The sequence below is a fragment of the Amphibalanus amphitrite genome, unplaced genomic scaffold, assembly GCF_019059575.1.
Source record: "Amphibalanus amphitrite isolate SeventyFive unplaced genomic scaffold, NRLGWU_Aamphi_draft 001034F_arrow, whole genome shotgun sequence".
Lineage (NCBI taxonomy): Eukaryota > Metazoa > Arthropoda > Thecostraca > Balanomorpha > Balanidae > Amphibalanus > Amphibalanus amphitrite.
The window spans coordinates 28,981-54,407 of NW_024882528.1; the positions used below are offsets into that span (position 1 = coordinate 28,981).

Sequence of the window (25,427 nt, forward strand, 5' to 3'; positions counted from 1 at the left end):
GCGTGAAAAACTATCTTATTTGCAAACAATTACAAAAACTATGTTAAAAATAATGAAATAAAGGTGAGAAGCTGTTCATGTAGAGCATCAATCATCGATACAGAACATAAAAGCTTCACCTTTCCTTCGCCCACAAATGCAACTGCTGCGTGATTTTTGTCATAAAAGTTACACTAATTTGCAGCAGAACGTAAGGAAATCATTCCATGTAGTCAAAGCGAAATATAAATTCAAACTTCTTATGGTTTCTTATTTTAATGGTTTATGGTGGTGGTAACTGGTAGTAACAACTCAAGTAACTATTGATAGCTTGAACAAATGATTGTTAAATCCTTTCGCCACTGTAATTTTCGGGAACATCATATTTTACTCATAAGTGCTTCAGGAAGGTGAGGCGTGAGCCAATGCTGTTGCATGGCTGTTGCTCTACTATAGACAGCATGAACAATAATGACCATATGACCATGCCTACATACAAAAGTCCTTTTTCTATGGCAGTGACAGTATAGCAGTGAGTTTTCTGTTTTCTATGGCAGTGACAGCAGTGACAGCCACTCTGTCAGTTTCTCGGAACTCGCCACCCCCCCCCCCCCCTCCCCGACTCTAAACTCTAACCCCAGGCCAAGAGAGGAACTAGACAATGATCGCTCTAAGCTAGTCGACGCAAAGAGCACATACAAGCTATGAAACACTGCCAAAATCCCGTGAAGTAACGTCATACGATTTCATAGCAATATATCAGCCATTTATCATTATTTATCAAATGCATGCTATCTCGAGCTTCTTCAGCTCCATGGCTATTGTGCCATGTTTTGGCAGCAGATTCTGATGCTTGTCATTTGCCACTCCCAGCAGGCATTCTGCTCCTCCTACCCTGTCTATAACCTACAGCTTCATTCAGCCTTCAGCCAAAGAATTCATTCAGCCATGAGCAACGATAGTGCAACTTGACATCTTGAGTACCTATAGGTACTGCTCCTATTGGATGTGCGTAACAGCAAATAAAGGCAAAACCACAGTGTATAGGCAAAACTATAAGAGCAGCGCTATTCGCCGAAGCCGTGCAAGCCAGCAATTCAGCACGACAACCGGAGGACATATGCATCGAATTGCGTGCGTGACATGAGGTGATTACAGGTAACCTCATCATCACACCCCGTCGGCACGTTTGGAGTCACCTTGTCTGCCAGGAGCGGTCACTGGATGCGCTGGGGGCGGATCTAGGGGTCATGTCTGGCCCAGCGCCTCGGGGGAGGGGCGGCCGGAAATAGAACTGCTCGGCTGTCAGTCGGAGTAGGTCGTCGCGTGCCCGGCCTGGAGCTCCGGCCGGTCGAGAGGCGCAGTGAGTCGAGTGAAGCTCCCGCTGGTGGACCCCAGGGACCTCTGAAAGACTGAACCTGACGGCCGAGGCGATTATTTCATGGCACGAACAGCGGAGTTGGAAACTCAACAGAGGAGTGGAACACCGAGGGGCAGTTTGGCACCCACCAGGTGAGATTTTAACCCGCGCCCTGCTGGGGGTGTTTGAACACCCCCCCCCCTTGTGGTTTTTTGCAAATATCTCAAAAACGGCGGCGCGGAGCGCCGCCGTTTTTGGTACACCTTATCATACATCAATTCTACACATGTTGTGAAAATTTCAGACCAAGGTCATTCAAGGTCAGGTCACCAGGTCACTTGAAGTGACCTCGCCTCATAAAAAGTTTCAATGTCTGCCATAGCTACACCGAATGACCGATCGCTTTGAAACTTTCAGCGATTGATAAGGGTAACAGTATCTATCAAATTTATATCTCGGAATTTTGATATCGGTGACCTAAGGTCAGGTCAATTTTGCGACCTCCCCATTATAAGTCAATGGGAGAAAATTGAAACGCGCCTCTTTTGGACGAAAGACATTATAAACACTCCCAAACACTGAATTACAAGTGGGTTAGACACACTGAACATGAAAATGGTGTCCGTGACCCCTATTTATGCCCCTGAGGTCATCTCAGGTCACGAATGGTGTCTAACAGTTTTTCGCAAATAACTTTTGATAGAGGCATGCTAGAGCGATGAAAACGCCTTAGATGTGCTCGGCTCGATGATACGGATCGACTGATATGCAACATGACCCTTTCCGGTCAGGTCATGACCTTGAATTGAGGTCAAATTTTCAAGTTGACCTTTCAAGGTCAAGTTATAGTTCATTCGATGCGTCTTGACGAGAGGAACACGATGCCGGCAAAAGTAAGCTCGTTCAAGGCTTGGGTCAAAAGTTATTGCAGAAAAACTGTTTCCGAAAAAAATCGGCTATTTTTGCAGTTTTTGCCCCCTGCAGGCAAAACCGTTGACGTTAGGTCAAATCTGAGGGAATTACTCAGAAAGGGCGTTAATAGGGCTATCGAATGCGCTTTTCCGCGGCGCTGTAGCCTTATTGGTTCCCGAGTTATGCGTTGGCTTCCTGAAAATTGTCGACATTCGACCTGAAAATCGGCGAAATTTTGCCTTCAATGACCTCTGGTGACCTGACCTTTAACCTGACCAAAAAAGTGACCGAAGTGATTTCGTCATTATTTTTGGCGCTCTTTCGAACGCCGCCTTCCGCGTATCGCTACGTGGCCCAGGAGCCGAGTTAGAAGGGGGGGTCATAGGTGGAGAATTGTGACCAGCTGGGGGTGCTCGGGCGCAGCAAATCCGCCGCCGCCTAGCGGTGACCTTGACCCGCGCCGCCCGGCCGCGGCTCCAAAGCCAAGCCGGCGTGGCCGGCGTGGAATTGGGAGAGCTCGAGCACCCCCAGTCCAGCACAATTCTCCACCCGTGGGGGGGGGGGGGTGTTCAAACACCCCCCCCCCCCCAGCAGGGCGTGGAAATCCAGGACCCCCAGCCGGGCGTGGGCTAAGGTGGATAGGAGGACAGCGGTTAAACGCAGGCCTTTGTAAGGGACGCCATTTAATTGCGTCCCAGAAAAGCTATTTCTGGCACCTAAAAGCTGACTCGCCCCAAAATTGGTCCTCAGCACCTATTTGGTGGATACCAGCACCAATCATGGAAAATGACCTTAATTAGCTGTTTCTGGCACCTATTCATCGGTACGCCTTACTCTTTTTTCTGAATCTGGCACCTAAATGCTGAGCGTAGCACCAATCTAGTGGAAAAATGAACTACTGGCTGGTAGAATCATGTTGTTCTGGTATAATGACCCCTGGAGTCTAGCCTAAAGGTTGCCAGTGCAGCTACACTCTAAGACAGCCCCGTAGTGATCTCAGCATTGTATATGACGTTTAAGTAAGCAACTAATATTGATTTGTTTGAAAAAAACAATGTCAATTAAATATTTAAAAGTATTTATTTGCAATGCTTAAAGGGAAACATTTTTGTGAGTAATTGTCTCGATTTTGACCATTACAACGGGTATTGTATTTTTTGACGTCATCAAATAGCTCTAAAAAAGAAATGTAATGTTTTCATTCCGTTCAAGGCCGCTGAAGAAACGCGGGATCTTGCGTGGAATATTGTCCGTTGTTTACCGCGCAGAGGAGTTGTGCCGTGGTTGTGCCTTTTTCATCCGTTTCTTACTTATGTGTGCATGAAGCTTTGATTTTGTTTTTGGTTATTGTGTGGCCGGTCAGTCAAACGCCCCTGTAGAAACCGGATGCTGCGTTTGATCGAGATGGAGTCAGACGATGATTGCAGAAAGCTATTGAAAAGAGGGCCGGTTGCGTGGCATGTCTGTTCAGAGTTGACATTTTGCTTTACTCCAGTTTATGACCTGAGAGCCTGGCTGGAAGTGACGGATCCAAACTTTTCACGTTAGAATGGCTGAGGGTGCAATAATCTCTACATAGCGGGCTGGTATAGGAGCATCTTGCTATGCTGCACCAATAGCTGGCTAGTGATTCTCTTTTGGCTAGAAATGGCATTAGCCATTAACCCGCGCGGGGCTGGGGGGGGGGGGGGGGTAAATTTTACCCCCCCTCGCGAATTTTTGCGATATCTCAAAAACGGCGGCGCGCAGCGCCGCCAAACTTTCAGTACCTTTTCTTACATCAATTTGACACGTTCCCTGAAAATTTGAGCGAAATCCGTCGGAAAATTGTTGAGAAATTGACGTTTTAGTGACGTCATGTTCGCCATTTTCGCCTCAAAAACGGCAAAAGTTCAAACGCCGCTAGCATCTTCATTTTTAAAGGAATCAAGACGTAACAAAAAAGTTTATACGTAATTTTACTTTGTCTATCAAATGGCTATCTCGGTTTTTTGAAAATTTTGGATTTTGGCCTAAATTTTTTTCAAAAAACTGACTTTTTTGGGAAAATCATTATAAAATCCAAAATTTTGAGTCTATCGAAAAAACCGGTATATATGTCAGAGAAGTGGTCTATGTGCACCTACATACCAAATTTTAGAAGAATCGGTTCAAAAATGTGGGAGTTATTCAAAATTTTATGACGTCACGACACACAAATTTTTTGAAAAGTGACTTTTTTGGAAGTTCTAGACCTCGTACGGAAACAACAATAGCACCATTCGATTCGCCGTGAAAAACCGCATCAGATAGACACCTTTTTAGGCCTTAACAACCAACTTCAAAATTTGACCTCACTTGACCTGACCTTGACCTGACCTCGACCTGAAATTCATCCAGAGGTGGTCCATATCACTTATTAAGTGTGCCTATTGAATTCTATGAGTAAAATGACCCATAAAACATGTGTCGCACATGCCCTTTTCTATATTTTGTTTTTTGGTGACCTGACCTGACCTGACCTGACCTTGACCTTGACCTCTGAATGATGTTGTATGCAACGAATATTGTCTTGGTAGCCTAAGAACACGTTTTGGGCGATCAGTCTCAGTCCATGACTCCATTCTTCGGCAACTACGGTGCAAGGCCGATACTGTAGGAACTTGCAATTTGTACCCTTGACCTGACCTTGACCTTGACCTCAAACTTTAAATTAAGTACATGTTTTTAGTAGTTCGTGATGAGAGCTTTCGATTGGCGTTTGAATTTTCCAAATCGGACCATTAGTTCGGGAGATAACAGGGGGGTAAAATTTACCCCCCCCCCAAGCCCCGCGCGTTCGGCTGGAGACCCCAGCCCCGCGCGGGTTAATCATTATCTCCAATTCTCCACTGGCGAAAATGGCACTTGACATCACCGAATGCAACGTTAATGTTTGTTAGGATACATAAAATCAGGAAGATTACGCGAATTAGGTAGGCAAATGTGGAATAAAATAGGTGCTGGATGTTTTGGTTTTGGTGCTGAATCAGCAAACAGCAAATACGGAGTTCAACTAGACGATCTGGCAACTTTAGGCTGTGTGGAAGCAATTAGGTGCCAGATTCAGATATTAGGGTCGAATAAGCATTTTGGGGCTGATCAGCAATTAGGTGCCAGAAACAGCTTTTTAGGGACCAGAAACAAATATTCCCCCTTTGTAAGTCCCGGCTCCTTTTTGACCACCACCGAATAGTCCGTTTCACGGAAGTTGGCACAGATTCAGCACAGATTCAGCACAGCACAGATTCGGTAGGGGAAAAAAGGCCCCGGTAGAGGGAAACCTTTATGACCCGTTTTCCCCTAGAAATGACGTCACAAAGAGGTAAAAATGGGTATCAATCGAAAGCTCTCGCTTACCCAGACACAGTCCTGCAGGAAAATTTCACTTTTTCCCCATAGGAAAGTTTTTACGGGAAAATCAAAATTTTGGGTCAATGGGGGGTCCCCCCCGATTTCGTTCAAAATCGGCACACAGGTGCCCCACCACCAGCCGAGAAACTTTCCCCAAAACGGTCCCCGTTGCATTGACGTTTAAGGCCCGTAAAGCCCCCTAGACTCGTAAAATATCCGTAAAATCGCCTTTGTACGGACAAAAAAGTGGTGCTATGGTAAAAATGGGTATCAATCGAAAGCCCTCGTTTACCCAGACACAGTCCTGCAGGAAAATTTCACTTTTTCCCCATAGGAAAGTTTTTACGGGAAAATCAAAATTTTGGGTCAATGGGGGGTCCCCCCTGATTTCGTTCAAAATCGGCACACAGGTGCCCCACCACCAGCCGAGAAACTTTCCCCAAAACGGTCCCCGTTGCATTGACGTTTAAGGCCCGTAAAGCCCCCTAGACTCGTAAAATCGCCTTTGTACGGACAAAAAAGTGGTGCTATGGTAAAAATGGGTATCAATCGAAAGCTCTCGTTTACCCAGACACAGTCCTGCAGGAAAATTTCACTTTTTCCCCATAGGAAAGTTTCTACGGGAAAATCAAAATTTTGGGTCAATGGGGGGTCCCCCCCGATTTCGTTCAAAATCGGCACACAGGTGCCCCACCACCAGCCGAGAAACTTTCCCCAAAACGGTCCCCGTTGCATTGACGTTTAAGGCCCGTAAAGCCCCCTAGACTCGTAAAATATCCGTAAAATCGCCTTTGTACGGACAAAAAAGTGGTGCTATGGTAAAAATGGGTATCAATCGAAAGCTCTCGTTTACCCAGACACAGTCCTGCAGGAAAATTTCACTTTTTCCCCATAGGAAAGTTTGTACGGAAAAATCAAAATTTTGGGTCAATGGGGGGTCCCCCCCCGGATTTCGTTCAAAATCGGCACACAGGTGCCCCACCACCAGCCGAGAAACTTTCCCCAAAACGGTCCCCGTTGCATTGACGTTTAAGGCCCGTAAAGCCCCCTAGACTCGTAAAATATCCGTAAAATCGCCTTTGTACGGACAAAAAAGTGGTGCTATGGTAAAAATGGGTATCAATCGAAAGCTCTCGTTTACCCAGACACAGTCCTGCAGGAAAATTTCACTTTTTCCCCATAGGAAAGTTTGTACGGGAAAATCAAAATTTTGGGTCAATGGGGGGTCCCCCCCGATTTCGTTCAAAATCGGCACACAGGTGCCCCACCACCAGCCGAGAAACTTTCCCCAAAACGGTCCCCGTTGCATTGACGTTTAAGGCCCGTAAAGCCCCCTAGACTCGTAAAATCGCCTTTGTACGGACAAAAAAGTGGTGCTATGGTAAAAATGGGTATCAATCGAAAGCTCTCGTTTACCCAGACACAGTACTGCAGGAAAATTTCACTTTTTCCCCATAGGAAAGTTTGTACGGGAAAATCAAAATTTTGGGTCAATGGGGGGTCCCCCCCGATTTCGTTCAAAATCGGCACACAGGTGCCCCACCACCAGCCGAGAAACTTTCCCCAAAACGGTCCCCGTTGCATTGACGTTTAAGGCCCGTAAAGCCCCATAGACTCGTAAAATATCCGTAAAATCGCCTTTGTACGGACAAAAAAGTGGTGCTATGGTAAAAATGGGTATCAATCGAAAGCTCTCGTTTACCCAGACACAGTCCTGCAGGAAAATTTCACTTTTTCCCCATAGGAAAGTTTTTACGGAAAAATCAAAATTTTGGGTCAATGGGGGGTCCCCCACGATTTCGTTCAAAATCGGCACACAGGTGCCCCACCACCAGCCGAGAAACTTTCCCCAAAACGGTCCCCGTTGCATTGACGTTTAAGGCCCGTAAAGCCCCCTAGACTCGTAAAATATCCGTAAAATCGCCTTTGTACGGACAAAAAAGTGGTGCTATGGTAAAAATGGGTATCAATCGAAAGCTCTCGTTTACCCAGACACAGTCCTGCAGGAAAATTTCACTTTTCCCCATAGGAAAGTTTTTACGGAAAAATCAAATTTTTGGGTCAATGGGGGGTCCCCCCCGATTTCGTTCAAAATCGGCACACAGGTGCCCCACCACCAGCCGAGAAACTTTCCCCAAAACGGTCCCCGTTGCATTGACGTTTAAGGCCCGTAAAGCCCCCTAGACTCGTAAAATATCCGTAAAATCGCCTTTGTACGGACAAAAAAAGTGGTGCTATGGTAAAAATGGGTATCAATCGAAAGCTCTCGTTTAGGATAGGAAAGTTTTTACGGGAAAATCAAAATTTTGGGTCAATGGGGGGTCCCATTGATATTTTACGGATATTTTACGAGTCTAGGGGGCTTTACGGGCCTTAAACGTCAATGCAACGGGGACCGTTTTGGGGAAAGTTTCTCGGCTGGTGGTGGGGCACCTGTGTGCCGATTTTGAACGAAATCGGGGGACCCCCATTGACCCAAAATTTTAATTTTCCCGTAAAAACTTTCCAATGGGGAAAAGTGAAATTTTCCTGCAGGACTGTGTCTGGGTAAACGAGAGCTTTCGATTGATACCCATTTTTACCATAGCACCACTTTTTTGTCCGTACAAAGGCGATTTTACGGATATTTTACGAGTCTAGGGGGCTTTACGGGCCTTAAAGGTAGTGTGCCACCTTTGAAAGATTTCCCGTTTTATTTTTCCTAGGATAAGAAGCTTCTGTTTTTACCTAATATCGCAAAAAAAAATCAAAAATGGGCCTGGAATAGTGCCTTTTTCGCCTAAAAGTTTATCGGTTTTTAGATATGTATAACAACTGTAGTGGGCTCACCTGCAAACAGGCGTCGGGCAACAATCGCGAATGCGGCGCACTTGTGACAATAAGCAAAGGTCATTATAGTGTTACGACGATACGACGTACGGGAATGAGTTATCAGCTGTCTAATCGTAGACAACACAATGTCGAGCCTTAAACTGTAAGCCTGTATTGGCATTGTTACTTAAATTTGGCTGTCGAACATTAATTTGTGGTTTGAAATATGATTTTATGTAAAATAATTGATATGAAACAGCCGTCTCTTAAGTTATGACCCCATTACACCACACGCAAGTGGCAGAAATGACAATGATCAGCTGACGCATTTTTCTTGGCCGAAGTCAGAGCGCGCGGCCCGACGCACCACGCGTATTTGGAAATTCCGACCTCGACGAGCATCAGAAGCCACCTAACAGGCGTGTTCGAAACCGCAGGAGATGCTGATGAACGGGTTTATCGAAACTTGATTGGATGAGCCTATCGGTAATAGCGATTTTAGTGTGTGCATTTATTGTGAGGTCAGTGTGAAATGTGGTTGGGGTACGACCGACAACCCGTCGGGGCGAATTTCGCACTGGGGTACTCAAAATTTGAAGAATTTAAGACGTTTCCATAAGTTTTGAAGGTATGGATAAGTTCTAAAAATCCGGTTCTCCTTATCCGGGTCATTAACTCCATATGGTCCAAGAAAGCTGGCACACTACCTTTAAACGTCAATGCAACGGGGACCGTTTTGGGGAAAGTTTCTCGGCTGGTGGTGGGGCACCTGTGTGCCGATTTTGAACGAAATCGGGGGGGGGGGACCCCCATTGACCCAAAATTTTGATTTTCCCGTAAAAACTTTCCTATGGGGAAAAAGTGAAATTTTCCTGCAGGACTGTGTCTGGGTAAACGAGAGCTTTCGATTGATACCCATTTTTACCATAGCACCACTTTTTTGTCCGTACAAAGGCGATTTTACGGATATTTTACGAGTCTAGGGGGCTTTACGGGCCTTAAACGTCAATGCAACGGGGACCGTTTTGGGGAAAGTTTCTCGGCTGGTGGTGGGGCACCTGTGTGCCGATTTTGAACGAAATCGGGGGGGACCCCCCATTGACCCAAAATTTTGATTTTCCCGTACAAACTTTCCTATGGGGAAAAAGTGAAATTTTCCTGCAGGACTGTGTCTGGGTAAACGAGAGCTTTCGATTGATACCCATTTTTACCATAGCACCACTTTTTTGTCCGTACAAAGGCGATTTTACGGATATTTTACGAGTCTAGGGGGCTTTACGGGCCTTAAACGTCAATGCAACGGGGACCGTTTTGGGGAAAGTTTCTCGGCTGGTGGTGGGGCACCTGTGTGCCGATTTTGAACGAAATCGGGGGGACCCCCCATTGACCCAAAATTTTGATTTTCCCGTACAAACTTTCCTATGGGGAAAAAGTGAAATTTTCCTGCAGGACTGTGTCTGGGTAAACGAGAGCTTTCGATTGATACCCATTTTTACCATAGCACCACTTTTTTGTCCGTACAAAGGCGATTTTACGGATATTTTACGAGTCTAGGGGGCTTTACGGGCCTTAAACGTCAATGCAACGGGGACCGTTTTGGGGAAAGTTTCTCGGCTGGTGGTGGGGCACCTGTGTGCCGATTTTGAACGAAATCGGGGGGGACCCCCCATTGACCCAAAATTTTGATTTTCCCGTACAAACTTTCCTATGGGGAAAAAGTGAAATTTTCCTGCAGGACTGTGTCTGGGTAAACGAGAGCTTTCGATTGATACCCATTTTTACCATAGCACCACTTTTTTGTCCGTACAAAGGCGATTTTACGGATATTTTACGAGTCTAGGGGGCTTTACGGGCCTTAAACGTCAATGCAACGGGGACCGTTTTGGGGAAAGTTTCTCGGCTGGTGGTGGGGCACCTGTGTGCCGATTTTGAACGAAATCGGGGGGGACCCCCCATTGACCCAAAATTTTGATTTTCCCGTAGAAACTTTCCTATGGGGAAAAAGTGAAATTTTCCTGCAGGACTGTGTCTGGGTAAACGAGAGCTTTCGATTGATACCCATTTTTACCATAGCACCACTTTTTTGTCCGTACAAAGGCGATTTTACGAGTCTAGGGGGCTTTACGGGCCTTAAACGTCAATGCAACGGGGACCGTTTTGGGGAAAGTTTCTCGGCTGGTGGTGGGGCACCTGTGTGCCGATTTTGAACGAAATCAGGGGGGACCCCCCATTGACCCAAAATTTTGATTTTCCCGTAAAAACTTTCCTATGGGGAAAAAGTGAAATTTTCCTGCAGGACTGTGTCTGGGTAAACGAGGGCTTTCGATTGATACCCATTTTTACCATAGCACCACTTTTTTGTCCGTACAAAGGCGATTTTACGGATATTTTACGAGTCTAGGGGGCTTTACGGGCCTTAAACGTCAATGCAACGGGGACCGTTTTGGGGAAAGTTTCTCGGCTGGTGGTGGGGCACCTGTGTGCCGATTTTGAACGAAATCGGGGGGGACCCCCCATTGACCCAAAATTTTGATTTTCCCGTAAAAACTTTCCTATGGGGAAAAAGTGAAATTTTCCTGCAGGACTGTGTCTGGGTAAGCGAGAGCTTTCGATTGATACCCATTTTTACCTCTTTGTGACGTCATTTCTAGGGGAAAACGGGTCATAAAGGTTTCCCTCTACCGGGGCCTTTTTTCCCCCTACCGAATCTGTGCTGTGCTGAATCTGTGCTGAATCTGTGCCAACTTCCGTTACATCCGTATTTGCCATCTCCGAGTTTCCGGACTGACGGCGTGTCCCGGTTTCCGGAATTCTTGTTCCCGACTATTTCCGGACTGTTAAGGCCGTGTTACACTGCCGAATTTTGGCCACGACCCTGTCGCCGAATCACGTCGTGTAGGAAATCGGCGAACAGTTTACCGACAGAGGCGAACAGTTCGCCGACAGAGCCCGATTTGCAGAAAACGGGTGGGGGGGCCCCCCTAATCGTGCGCGGGTCGAAGCTGATCCATGATTCGGCGAACATCGCGAGTGAATGGCGAATCTGTTGCGAATAGTCGGCGATACCTTGGCAACAAGTCGACGCACGCAGCGACATGTCGGCGGCGACTCGGCGACTGTTTGGCGATCATGTTCGTTTATTATAAATTCGGCGAACGGCCACGAAATTTTCATTTTTCATGAAATATTCGTGGCGGTCGTGACGAACCGTAAAAGTCGCGCAGTGGACACCGACTGGTCTGCGAAATGCCAAGACCGTGGAAGAAAGATCCCGAATCGGTCCGCGACATAGGATGACTTGCATATTCGTGCACATTCGTGTACCAAAATTCGGCAGTGTAACAAGGGCTTTAATCTTCAGGCTTCACGACTGTCGGTTGACGCTCCCAAGTTCCGTGGCGTCCCCGTCTGTCCCCGGGTATCCAGACCACCCGTTGCCAAGTTCGGGCAACCAAGGAGGTCGTAAAAGTCACAGATCAAGATGGCCATGACCGCTACCGATACATTCTCGGAACTGTTCTGTCCCACAAGGAGTCTAACAAGGGAATAGACGCGGTCCCCTCTTCTTGGAGACTTGCCTCAGTCGACAGATGACACGGTGTTAGTGACGCCGAGCCCAGTCGTCGTGCATAGCGTTATTCAGATTAGTCGCCCGGTCACAGCGAGCGTAGCCCGCGTCTGTGCAAGGCGAGGCGCGAGACTTCGCATCACTTCGTCACCGATTCATCTGCACCTTATTGGAACCGAAAACGTTGTGTGACACAGGGTATATAGATAGAACAGCTGTGACAGACCTAACCTCAGTTGACTCAAATTAAAGAAATTCGTAACAAGGAAGGAAGGATGCCTATGTGTACATATTCTCTAAGAGGCACTATCGTTGGCAACATTGTAAGTGTATGATTACCGCAATACAAACACTCGTCCGGCGCGGTTCTGGAATATTCAGCCGAGTGCCTCCTGCATATGCTCTGCAGGGAGCATTCTCATCTGAAATTTTCATCATGAATCATGGTGGCTGGTGAGTGGCGGGGATCCCACCATGATGGAATCTTCCCTCCCCTCCATCACAGAGGTATACCTCTGTACATATTGTACATATGTGTACACGTATGTACCTACACAGAGGTTATTTGCTTCGTAGCCCAGTTGGCGGATAATTTACTAGTGGTATTAACTAAAAACGCAATCGGAGTCTACCAAGACAAATGGGGCAATTGATAAGCGCGAGGGGCAACATGCAGTGGCGGCGGAAGCGGGGGGGCAGCGGGGGCACGGCGCCCCCCATCTTCCAGGGTGGGGGGGCAAACATATCTTTTTGCCCCCCCCCCCCCAAAATTGTTATCGACAAAGTACCACAATACTTCCATACTACCTACGTCAGGAACATATGCCAGTTTGGCTGAGTACCTTTTTATTAAGTTGATATAGCGAGTAACTTGGATTGATAATAGCCGTTTTCACGACGGGCTATCCGGCGAGCTAGTCCGTGACGGACTATTTCCACCAAACGCCCTCCACACATAATGCTCAGAAATCAAGCAGAGCTATCTACGAGCTACCGGTAACCGAAGTCTGGAAGAGTAGGACGGAACGCGAGTGGCCCGGCAGGCGGCACGGACGTCACGAAAGTGCGTCTGAGCGTGCCACAGGCCTTTCCCCGCGACTCTGCCAGACGCCAGCCGGCATAGGCGCGTGAGCCGGGGGGGGCAGCATGGGGGCAGCCTGCCCCCACAACTCTGGGGCCGTGGGGGTCTCTGCCCCCGCAAAGTTTCAAAGGGCCAGGAACCGTCGGGGCAGCTTGTCCTCCCCATATTAGCGGCCGAGGGCCTCAAAGAAAAGCTGAATGGAAGACAATACCTATTTAAGTAAAAAAATCCCCCTCTGTACGGGGACCCGCAGTTGCTATTGTACACGAACCCCAACTCTAGCCGTCTGTCCTGTCCAGTAACAACCGATAACATTGATATCGACTGCCGGTCCCTGCACAAGAGCAGCTGAGGTTTTCTGTGCGTGCCCTCTGACAGCTTATCGTTGTTCCCTGTGAGGGTGCTGGGACAATTTACTCAGGGTCGCTGTACAGTAGCAACTGCGGGTCCCCGTACCTGACTTGACAGCTCATGTGTGGAAGCTTTAAACGTTTATTCCAGGTTACCAAAAAGGTAGTTTCTTGACTCAGATGAGACTAATTATCTCACTTATTTGCAAATGTTTTATTTTTTATTTTTGTTGTAAAGGCCAAGAGGTGAAAAATAAGTGGCCTAAAACCGGTGAGAAAACTAGATTTGGGGGTACCCTAGGTTCCGGGAAGGATCAGGTGTGCCCCCCCATCCCAAAATACCTTCCGCCGCCACTGGCAACATGAACATTTTTATAACATTTTGAGCGATTTTTTGCATTTGGTAGGCAGGTAAGCTGTATGTAACCAAAAACACTAACATTATGTTCAGTGCACACCCATTGGCTGGAAGTTTCACATTGAAAGGAATTGCGTATCTTTTGGTCACACTTTGTAAATGAATGACGATGAATGTCCAGCTATACACAATACACACATTCTATTGGACCGGCACCGCGTGTCGGTCACACGCGGCGTGTGACCGGGTCGCAGGCCATGGGCGGTGCTCTGTAAACCAGCCGCGAAAAACACAGACCGCACCGGTAATCTGTGGTCCTGTCCGGTCCGAACTTCCGCCGCCCGCGTGTCGTTTCCGCTACAATTGCGCACATATGAGCACAACGCTCCATCCATGGTCGGTAATTTATTTCCACTGGTCGAAACTTAGGATCGGTTCCGAATTTCGACATGACAGAGATAGATATTTAGGTAACGAAGCTCACATGACAGTTTTATTGTATCAGTGTTTCTCTGTAACTCATTCAGTGTGTTTCGCCTCGGCGGCTTTCTTGCTGACCGAATGAAGTGAATAATAAATAACGATGCTGACCACTGAACTCATGCTGACAGACGGTGCTTGACGGATATGTCACATTTCGTGTAACTGTTGAGCACCTTTCATGTCACAGCCCACAGCACATGGGCGGGAAGTGCTATGCCGAAGCGGTCACATGCGTGTCAATGGACCGTGCTCACTTTTGTCACCGACATCAAGAGGAGCATAACTTTTTGCCGGTGGCGTTATAAAGCATGGCACAAAGCCATTGCGCTAATTCCAACGAGCGATGGTCGGCCAAACTTTCAGACTGACAGGTCCGCTGGCTTTTGTGCCGATGGAGCACTCAGTTTCACATTCTGACAAGCGGTGAACGTTCCCCGTAATGATTCTGGAAATGTGGTTACTGACCCGAACGGCGTATCGATCGAGTTTCGTTATGGGCGCCCTCACCCTCTAAATTGCTGCCACTCGGGACGCATTGACCACACAAACTTCGCCTGCCTCGCCCCTACCACCCTCACTTCTCCCTTCCACCCCCCCCCCCCCACACACACACACACGCGCGCGCGCGAATGCCCCGCAGACTTCCCCGTGAATCCAATCACGTGCGTGCATTCGGTTCGGACGGACACTGCTCTGTCATTAGTCAGATACCGTGCACTCTCTAAAAGGCGTGATAGATACTGCCGACCTCATGAATATTGGTGCGTTCACCAGTCGTAGGTATCAGCGTTCGCCGGGCCGGGGCGGGCGGTCGGCGTCGGGGTCGGGCCGCGTCCCTGCGCCGGCGGCGGTAACCCTGCCTGGACGGAGCGGCGCCGGCCGGCGCCCCGCGCCTGTACTGGGATCGTCTGTCGCCGGCAGTGGTCGGTCGGCGCTCGGGCGGCGCGGGGGTGCTGCGGGAGCGAGCAGCTGCAGTACACCGCACTGATAGCGAACCAGGATAGGCGGGCGGTGGAATAGCGCCCATCGTGCGCCGAGTGCTCTGGTGTGCGAGCGACTCGCCGGGCGGCTGCTGCGGACCTGCCCGGAATTACCGTGGGTGAGTGATCGTTTGGTGGGATTGTATATTTCTGCACATGAATAGCAGACGATCAAACGAACTTGGCACCGAACGTGCATATGTGCATCAAGTTTATGGCATAGTTTATTCTTCGGCAGATATGGTTTTGCTTTCTTGCATAAACGATGTAACTGCTCTTCTTTCAGGGACCTCACCGTCACCTCCTTGATGCTTCAGTATTTTGTTATTGATTAGAGAGAAACACACTGTGAGGAAACAACACGACGAGGAAGGAAGGGCAATGTGGGTACTGACTATGGTAACAGCGCTTATTGTTTAATATAGACCGCACCTATTTCCTTACGAGGATGTGTGACATATCGCGCAGTGCCCCAACTCCCGAACACCAAATCGCTTTTGGTTGCCGATGAAATTGGAGCTCATCTCCTCACGCATTTTACTTTACGCATTTCACCTTACGCATTTCGTTTCGCATTTGTTTCACCCTCTGTAGTCTGTTCTTGTAAAGGCTAGATATGTAGGTATATGTTAGCTGGCTCGCGTGGTAGGTAGGTAAATGGAGTTTCGACCGCAAGCTGCTTTCAGCAGACCTCAGACGCAAAGCCACAGCTGTTGTTGCGTTTATTGTCGTAAGCGTTTGTAAACGTGGTCGTTTTTGAACCGAGCTCAATTACAGAAGTTTTTTTTAAATAAAAGTTTATGCATAGTTCCCACAGAAGCTGCTCATAACCTACTTTTCCTATCACAACGGAAAACAAAATAGACTCATCAATGCCCGTATGGTTTTTATTTATGCTCATTTGCTATGGATACAGAAATCGATCGGTAAAGCTTGCCGGAATTCACGGCAAGGTCGACTGCAGTCCAGCGCCACTGCCCAGAGCCGACGGGGAGCAGCAAGGCGATAGAGGAGACCGGGGAAAAGCGGCCACCCTAATGTTTGTTTCCATGCCAACGCTTCATTTTCAAACTTCGAAAGATTCTTCCTATGTCAATATGATCCTCATTAATTGCCTTTTACTTCAACTTTGTTTCGATTCTAAAGGCCATAGGCGGCGGAACGGGGAGGGCACCGGGGCACCGTGCCCCTTTTGATTTTGGCATTTTAACATTACCCCTAACATTAATGGGCGTGGCGTTGCATGGAAAGAATGGCACCAAAAGTCGGCAGTGCCTCCCGCGTATATTCGGATGCAGTATGAGCAGAGCATGGGTCCCGAAAAATTCTTCAGAAACTAGAGAAATTCTCGCGGGGCAGGACGTCTGTCAAACTGGCAGCGAGCAGCGAGCAGCGAGTCCAGCAGCGAGAAACGGGCCATCCCGATTTAGCTGAAAATTTGCTCACAGCGCCTTCTCAGCACGCTGATTCCGAAAATCATGGTCTCTAGGGTAGGAATCTTTACCGTTCTCGAGATAGAACCCTCTAAAGTATTCGACACCCATGACCGGGCCATCCCGATTTGGCTGAAAATTGGCTCACAGAGCCTTCTCAGCACGCTGACTCCGAAAATCATGGTCTCTAGAGTGGGAATCTTTACCGTTCTCGAGATAGAACCCTCTATAGTTCTTACCACCCATGACCGGGCCATCCCGATTTGGCTGAAAACTTGCTCACAGCCTTCTCAGCACGCTGATTCCGAAAATCATGGTCTCTAGGGTGGGAATCTTTACTGTTCTCGAGATAGAACCCTCTAAAGCTGGTACCACCCATGACCGGGCCATCCCGATTTGGCTAAAAACTGGCTCACAGAGCCTTCTCAGCACGCTGATTCCGAAAATCATGGTCTCTAAGGTGGGAATCTTTACCGTTCTCGAGATAGAACCCTCTAAAGTTTTCGGCACCAAAGACCGGGCCATCCCGATGTGACTGAAAATTGGCTCACAGAGCCTTCTCAGCAAGCTGATTCCGAAAAGCATGGTCTCTAGGGTGAGAATCTTTACCGTTCTCGAGATAGAACCTCTAAATTTCTTACCACCCATGACCGGGCCATCCCGATTTGACAGAAAATTTGCTCACAGATCCTTCTCAGTTCTCAGCACGCTGATTCCGAAAATCATGGTCTCTAGGGTGGGAATCTTAACCGTTCTCAAAATAGAAACCTCTAAAATTTTCGACACCCATGACTGGGCCATCCCGATTTGGCTGAATATTGACTCACAGAGCCTTCTCAGCATGCTGATTCCGAAAATCATGGTCTCTAGGGTAGGAATCTTTACCGTTCTCGAGATAGAACCCTCTAAAATTCTTACTACCCATGACCGGGCCATCCCGATTTGGCTGAAAATTGGCTTACAGAGCCTTCTCAGCACGCTGATTCCGAAAATCGTGGTCTCTAGGGTGGAAATCTTTACCGTTCTCGAAATAGAACCCTCTAAAGTTCTTACCACCCATGACCAGGCCATCCCGATTTTGCTGAAAATTTGCTCACAGAGCCTTCTTAGCACGCTGTTTCCGAAAATCATGGTCTCTAGGGTGGGAATCTTTACCGTTCTCGAGATAGAACCCTCTAAAGCTCTTACCACCCATGACCGGGCCATCCCGCTTTGACTGGGATGGCCCGGTCGATTTGACAGACCATGATTTTCGGAATCAGCCGCAGCGTGCTGAGAAGGCTCTGTGAGAAAATTTTCAATCAAATCAGGATGGCCTGGTCATGGGTGTCGAAAACTTTAGAGGGTTCTATCTCGAGAAGGGTAAAGATTCCCACCCTAGAGACTATGATTTTCGGAATCAGCGTGCTTAGAAGACTCTGTGAGCAAATTTTCAGCCAAATCTGGATGGCCCGGTCTTTGGTGTCGAAAACTTTAGAGCGTTCTATCTCGAGAACGGTGAAGATTCTAACCCTAGACCATGATTTTCGGAATCAGCGTGCTGAGAAGGCTCTGTGAGCAAATTCTCAGCCAAATCGGGATGGCCCGGTCATGGGTGGTAAGAGCTTTAGCGGGTTCCAGACTTGTGCCAAGGTCCCAAAAAGATCCGAGATCCAGGGTTCGCAGAGTCCAAGGTCTGGGACCTTGATGGATCCTGGACCTTGCATTGTCATTTTTGTCGCGAGACCTTGGAAACCCAGGACCTTAAAACATCCATATGCCGCGAGACCTTGGAATCCCAGGACCTTAAAACATCCATATGCTGTGAGACCTTGGAATCCCAGGACCTCAACATTTGCATATGTCGCGAGACCTTGGAATCCCAGGACCTCAACATTTGCATATGCCGTGAGACCTTGGAATCCCAGGACATCAACATTTCATGTGACATGAGACCTTAGAAACCCAGGACTTCAACATTTCATATGCCGTAAAACCATGGAAACCCAGGGGTTAGGACCTCAAAATTTTGGTATGCTGCAAGACCCTGCAGAATGCAGACCTTCAGTACCAGTTTTATTATTTGTCATGGGATCTTAGGAGAACGGTCTGGACCTACACCACCATTTTGTTGAGGGACCTCAAGAATCCTGGAAGCTGGACCATCATGAGGTTTATGTTGCACTTGGGCCACTAAGGACCCTGCACTAGGTTTTGTCTGTAAGCACTTCAATAAATATCTATGGTTGAGCGACCAGCTGCAAGGGGCTAGATAGCTACACGAAGAGAAAACGAACCAGACTGTGTAGAGTCGTAGACATATATAGAGCAAAATCATTGCCATGGTTGTGAGGCAGAACTGGAACAAGAGACCTGGTAGCTTTTTACATTATCAATGTTATGGATTATGAAACTGTCAAACAGTGGACAGTGGTGGTTTGGAAAGTTCTTTTCCAATCTCACCTCACATATTTTCTGGGTTGTGATATGCCGGGCTTGAAGCTACTTGGAAGCTACTCACTGACCAAGTAAGTGTCAAACTTATTTGTTTTGCAATTCATCAAATCACCATTGAGCAATGAGCAATATAAGCAATCATTCCATGACAGTTCAACTTTTTCGTTTAGCAGGTTTTCGTCGGACAATTTTTCGTCTGCAGATTTTCGTCCGCAGACTTTCGTCTATGCATTTGTTCGTCTGTGCATTTTTAAGTCCGCGCATTATTTTCATAAGGACATTTTCCGCCTCGTCCAGACGAAAAAATGCCGGACAGAAAAGTACTCAGACGAAAAATGCACCAAATTAATTCGAACAGACGAAAAAATGCAAGACGAAAATCTGCCGACGAATAACCGGCTGACGAAAAAATTGTCAGATGGAATTTTGTTCAGAGCCTTCAATCTAATGTGAATGAACAGTAAGTAAGGTTTGCGCTCGCTGCTACTCTAATTCTATTGGCTTAGTCGATCAGTTTTTCTGTGAGCGCTCGCGCAAACAAGACTTAGAGCATATTTTCTTTTTATCCTAGGTATTATGTAACTGAATGTGCAGAAAATCGAAAGCATATAACTATCCAATTCAACTTTTCCATTTCTATGAAGCCTGTAGGTTTTATTTGTTTTTTTTTTATATTGCCTGAAAGAATACTTGAATGTCTGTCTTCAATAACTGTAAGGTGCTATCCTACATTCCTACTGATAAGGTAAGATTGAATTGAAAGGGACATGACAATACAAATTGCAAGGTACCTATTACCTACCTATATTTTTTACGAATTTGTCAGGTTAAAGGAGAGATTGATATTATGATTCATTTTTAACTTGTGTTGAAGCTCCCCCTACCTATGTTGGTTAACGATAAAACCACCACAGTCTACAGGTTTGCATATAGGTTCTGCCCCTTTAAATGTTGCTGGGCATCCATTGGCAGAATATTTAGAAGTAAGTCTGCTCATCAGAATGTTAGTTTGTTTAAGTTCTTGTTGTGGGACCCTGAATACTTTGGATCCTGAGATGTATTCTTGCCGTGAGACCTTGAGGACTGTGGACCCTGAACTCTGAAGTGTGTACTTGTCATGGGACCTTGGGGACTGTGGATCCTGAAATTCACACTTGTCGTGGGACCCTAGGGACTGTGGATCCTGCAATGCATTCTTGTCGTGGGACCTTGGGGACTGTTGATCCTGCAATGCATTCTTGTCGTGGGACCTTGGGGACTGTGGACCCTGCAAAGTATACTTGCTATGGGACCTTGGGAACCTTGGATTCTAGAAATTGAATTTGCCGTGGGACCTTGGAAACCTTGGATTCTAGAAATTGAATTTGCCGTGGGACCTTGGAAACCTTGGATTCTAGAAATTGAATTTGCCGTGGGACCTTGGAAACCTTGGATTCTAGAAATTGAATTTGCCGTTGGACCTTGGAAACCTTGGATTCTAAAAATTGAATTTGCCGGGGGACCTTGAGGATCCTGGATCTTGATTTTTGGTCCCGGCACAAGTCTGGCGGGTTCTATCTCGAGAACGGTAAAGATTCCCACCCTAGAGACCATGATTTTCGGAATCAGCGTGCTGAGAAGGCTCTGTGAGCCAATTTTCAGCCAAATCTGGATGGCCCGGTCATGGGTGTCGAAAATTTTAGAGGTTTCTGTCTCGAGAACGGTTAAGATTCCCACCCTAGACACCATGATTTTCGGAATCAGCGTGCTGAGAACTGAGAAGGATCTGTGAGCAAATCTTCAGCCAAATCGGGATGGCCCGGTCATGGGTGGTAAGAAATTTAGAGGGTTCTATCTCGAGAACGGTAAAGATTCTCACCCTAGAGACCATGATTTTCGGAATCAGCTTGCTGAGAAGGCTCTGTGAGCCAATTTTCAGTCAAATTGGGATGGCCCGGTCTTTGGTGCCGAAAACTTTAGAGGGTTCTATCTCGAGAACGGTAAAGATTCCCACACTAGAAACCATGATTTTCGGAATCAGCGTGCTGAGAAGGCTCTGTGAGCCAATTTTTAGCCAAATCGGGATGGCCCGGTCATGGGTGGTAAGAGCTTTAGAGGGTTCTATCTCGAGAACGGTAAAGATTCCCACCCTAGAGACCATGATTTTCGGAATCAGCGTGCTGAGAAGGCTCTGTGAGAGCTGTGAGCCAATTTTCAGCCAAATCGGGATGGCCCGGTCATGGGTGGTAAGAGCTTTAGAGGGTTCTATCTCGAGAACGGTAAAGATTCCCACCCTAGAGACCATGATTTTCGGAATCAGCGTGCTGAGAAGGCTCTGTGAGAGCTGTGAGCCAATTTTCAGCCAAATCGGGATGGCCCGGTCATGGGTGTCGAAAACTTTAGAGGGTTCTATCTCGAGAACGGTAATGATTCCTACCCTAGAGACCATGATTTTCGGAATCAGCGTGTTGAGAAGGCTCTGTGAGCAAATTTTCAGCTAAATCGGGATGGCCCGTTTCTCGCTGCTGGACTCGCTGCTCGCTGCTCGCTGCTAGTTTGACAGTCGTCTTGCCCCGCGAGAATTTCTCTAGTTTCTGAAGAATTTTTCGGGACCCATGCTCTGCTCATACTGCATCCGAATATACGCGTGCCTCCCCCCTTTAGTTGAAGGTGTTCCGCCGCTACTGCTAAAGGCGCTTACATATAGGAGATATTGGCTAAACTTTACACCTATGCATGTTAGCCACTTTGCCCCAAGCCCCGGGGCAAAGTGGACATCGGCGATTTATTTGTCCATACATGAGAAACAGGATAGTTTTCACATGCACGACTAGAGTTGATGATGGTAATAAAGTTTAAACGAGGATGAACGTCTATTTTGTCACCTTCCCGCCTGTAGGCTGTCGCTAAACAATGCAAGGAGTTCATTGAAAAACAGTGTATTGCATTGCTTTTTTGGCAAATCATGTGACCGAAAAGTGGCCGAAATAAACGCATGACGATGGATTTAAATATCAATACCGTTTGTTGTTCAGACTTCAGATGGAGCATCTTATGGTCGGTTGGCAGTAGTGGCGGAACACCCTCAATTAAGGGGGGGGGGCACTGCCGACTTTTGGTCACATTCTTTCCATGTAACGCCCATAGGGCTAATGTTAAGACATGCCAAAATCAAAGGGGGGCACGGTGCCCCGGTGCCTTCCCCGTTCCGCCGCCTATGTCGGTTGGGGGCTGGCCACTTTGCCCCATCCACTTTGCCCCATGCCTACCGTCCAAGATAAAAATAATGCAGCTCAGCTGTTAGGGGGGAGGGGCAAAAAGTATTAAAATTGACAGAAACACGTTCAATTACCACACAATGCATGATCAAGAACAATAAAATAAGATTCCAAACGGTTATGGAATAAAATAACATTTACGAATCCTACGAATAGTAAGACACTTGGGAAGAAATACTTTTCCGTGTATCACAGAACAATAGCGACGAGCCGAAAACCTCGGCGTGGCTCATTTAAACGACCGCGAGAAGAACTATAATTGGCAACTAATAACTGAAATTGACACCAGTTGTGAACGGTTAAAATACGGGGTGGCCACTTTGCCCCGGGAGGCCGATTGGCCCGGTCTCTCCCATGTACCTATAACTGCGTACTTGCTTAGCTCTGTTTGTCGAATCTGCAATCAAAATGTTAACCAGTCATCTCTTCAGTACATGCCTGCCCTCTCTGTGTCTAGCCTGCCCGAGCTCCTCAGACATACCTCCACAAACTTCACTATCTCCGAATTTGGACCGGTACCCGTAACTTTAAATTTACACGACCATCACCAGTCTGTGCCGGAGCAAACGGTGCGTCGCGGCTGCAGTGATGCGCCGCCTGTGATCGGCAGTCGGAGCTCGGGAATGGTCTATTAATTTGGCGGTGAGGTTCGGTGGTCGCTCGCAGAGGTCAACGGACCGCGCGCCCCGGGGCGGCCGGGCGGCCGGCGAGCAGCGAGCCGCCTCTCACCGGTAGCTGCCGCTTCCTCTCCCCGGCGGCTGCCGCTCCCTCTCCCCAGCGGCTACCGCTCCCTCTCCCCGGTGGCTACGGCCCCTCCCCAACAGATGCCTTACCCCAGCGGCTGTCATGGCCCTCCCCAACAGATGCCTTACCCCAGCGGCTGCCATGGCCCTCCCCAACAGATGCCTTACCTACTCCAAGCGGCTGGTGGTCTTCCCCAACAGATGCCTTACCCCAGCGGCTGCCGGCCCTCCCCAGTGGCCTCCGGGAAGCCGAACGGACCTAGTCACTCTTCTCGGAGACGGCCCCCAGTGCTGAGTGAGCAAAAAAGGACAGGGCTGTGCAGTGTGAACTGAAGACTGGTGACTAGTCGAATACGATCGTTACTGGAAATTGACTCAAGGAAATCAGACCGCCTCGAGCGCCTACCAACAGACACTCGACGAGAATGGCCTGAACTATACAATATGTATGGAAAGGGGAATGCAGAAAAAGCCATGGTTATTGGAACCATTAGAACGAGTTACCAGATGAGAATGGAGTAACTATTTTGGCTAGGGAAAATATGAGTGGTCTACCGTAGCGTTAGGGTAGTGGGGCAAAGCGCCCAGTGCGGATAAAACGCCCACCTCTCTTATTTATGAATGCTCTCCTTTTCAAAGAATCCTTGATAGCCATTTTCAAGAACACGCAGGAATCTGCTCGTACTTCTGTTTTTGGTTCCACAGGTGGGGTGTTCTGAATATAACATAAATATTAGTATATTTCTGACATTTCTTAGGAATTACATGCTTTCTTACTGCCAAAAGTTGTCTGATAAGGGTTAAGAAGACAATAAAATTTCGCTATGCCGAACCTGTAGATTTAAGCTATGCTTTGAACATTTATTTGCTCAACACACTCGGCACAGGCTTGATATTAGTTAACTTTATTTTGAATGTGCTATTGGGGTAATTGCCCACTTTGGTGTGGGGCAAAGCGCCCATCAATGGGCCAATGGGAGTTGGGACTTATACAGTGCGGGTAATTGCGAGCATTGGGCTCAAATTGAGTGGCGGGATATGTTTCTAATGCTCAGGAATCTGATTAACTATGCAATTTTCTGGTTAGTATCGTCTGGAACGAATTATTCGCAAGAACTGATCGCCACTCCCCAAGGCAGTGACAGACGTTAACTGAAAAAGGAGTGGGTTGGCGACAGTGCAGTGTTTAACCCGGCAGTCGGTGGGCCTCCCAACCACCTCCCGCGCGATGGGGAGAGCATTTCCCCCCTCGTATCTCCAAAACTACTGGACGGATCCGTAAAATTCAAACGGCGTTCGATAGCCCTGTCAAATTTGTCGAGGGAACTATAATTTCATTGACCTCGGGGTTACCAATGACGTCACAGGTCAGGTCAACGATAAAATGTTTCGCTGCTCAAATTTCGGAATGGGGAATCGACTACTTTTCTTTAAAAACTATCCCGTTTGAGCTGCCACTTGAATGGCAATAACTTTGTTTCGATACTTTTATGTTTTTGCTTATATGTCTTTTAAAAATAAATTTAAAACGTGTTTTATCAGAACCATATATTATGACATTGACAAGTGTTTTAGCAGCTATGCAATGGTTATAACTTATAAGGCACCACAACGATTAGGTAAAAGGTAGGTCGAAATAAGTAGAGTAGACGACATACAACATCATGACTCATGCGCAATTCGCTTGCACGGTTACGCACGCCGTTTCACGCCTCCTCCAGGCTGGGACATAGGAGTACGTGCATTAGTGGTGTCATTTTCCAACAAATGGCTGATCGATGCCGACCGAAACCGAAACTTGGGAAACATTTCCGACCGAATACCAACCGATAACATCCCAAGCCAAAATTTGACCGAAATTTGACCGAAATTCTAGTTGCTATTATTTTACCCCCAAAATTAAATTATTTGGTAAATTCTTATGGAAAATAATGGGAAATAGCATTTCAGTCCAAGTTCAGTCAATTCTTAGCCACTGCAAAATACATTTTGTGGTAGAAGTTACATTGCTAAGGGTAGATTGCACTAGGGTACATTGGCTAAGGGTACATTGCATTTAACTAGGTAAAAATGGAATGCTTTCTCTTTTTGAAAATGGTTTCACTGACAGGGTGACCGAAAATATCCGATTTGGGGGGGGGGGCTGACCGACCGATTACTGAATCGGTCAGCACATCTTTTCGGTAACCGAGTTTTTCGGTAACCGATTGCCACCACTAACGTGCATAGCAGCGACGGGCAACGCCGGTGGACTTGATGCCGCCCAGCAGAGATATTACCAGTAAAACGCCTTTTGGGCGAAGA

The 25,427-nt window shown here is 47.4% G+C and overlaps 1 protein-coding gene across 2 annotated transcripts in view; it reads left to right on the top strand.

Annotated features, from left to right (window-relative positions):
- Positions 1-1,269: 1,269 nt before the first annotated feature.
- LOC122369427 overlaps positions 1,270-25,427 on the top strand; it is a 41,142-nt gene continuing 16,984 nt past the window's right edge. The window contains exon 1 of one of the 2 annotated variants that reach the window (XM_043344163.1): positions 1,270-1,491. The gene's annotated coding sequence lies outside the window, so the exon portion shown is untranslated. Of the gene's footprint in view, positions 1,492-15,169; positions 15,374-25,427 lie in introns of those variants that run through there. The other variant, XM_043344165.1, reaches the window with a different exon arrangement.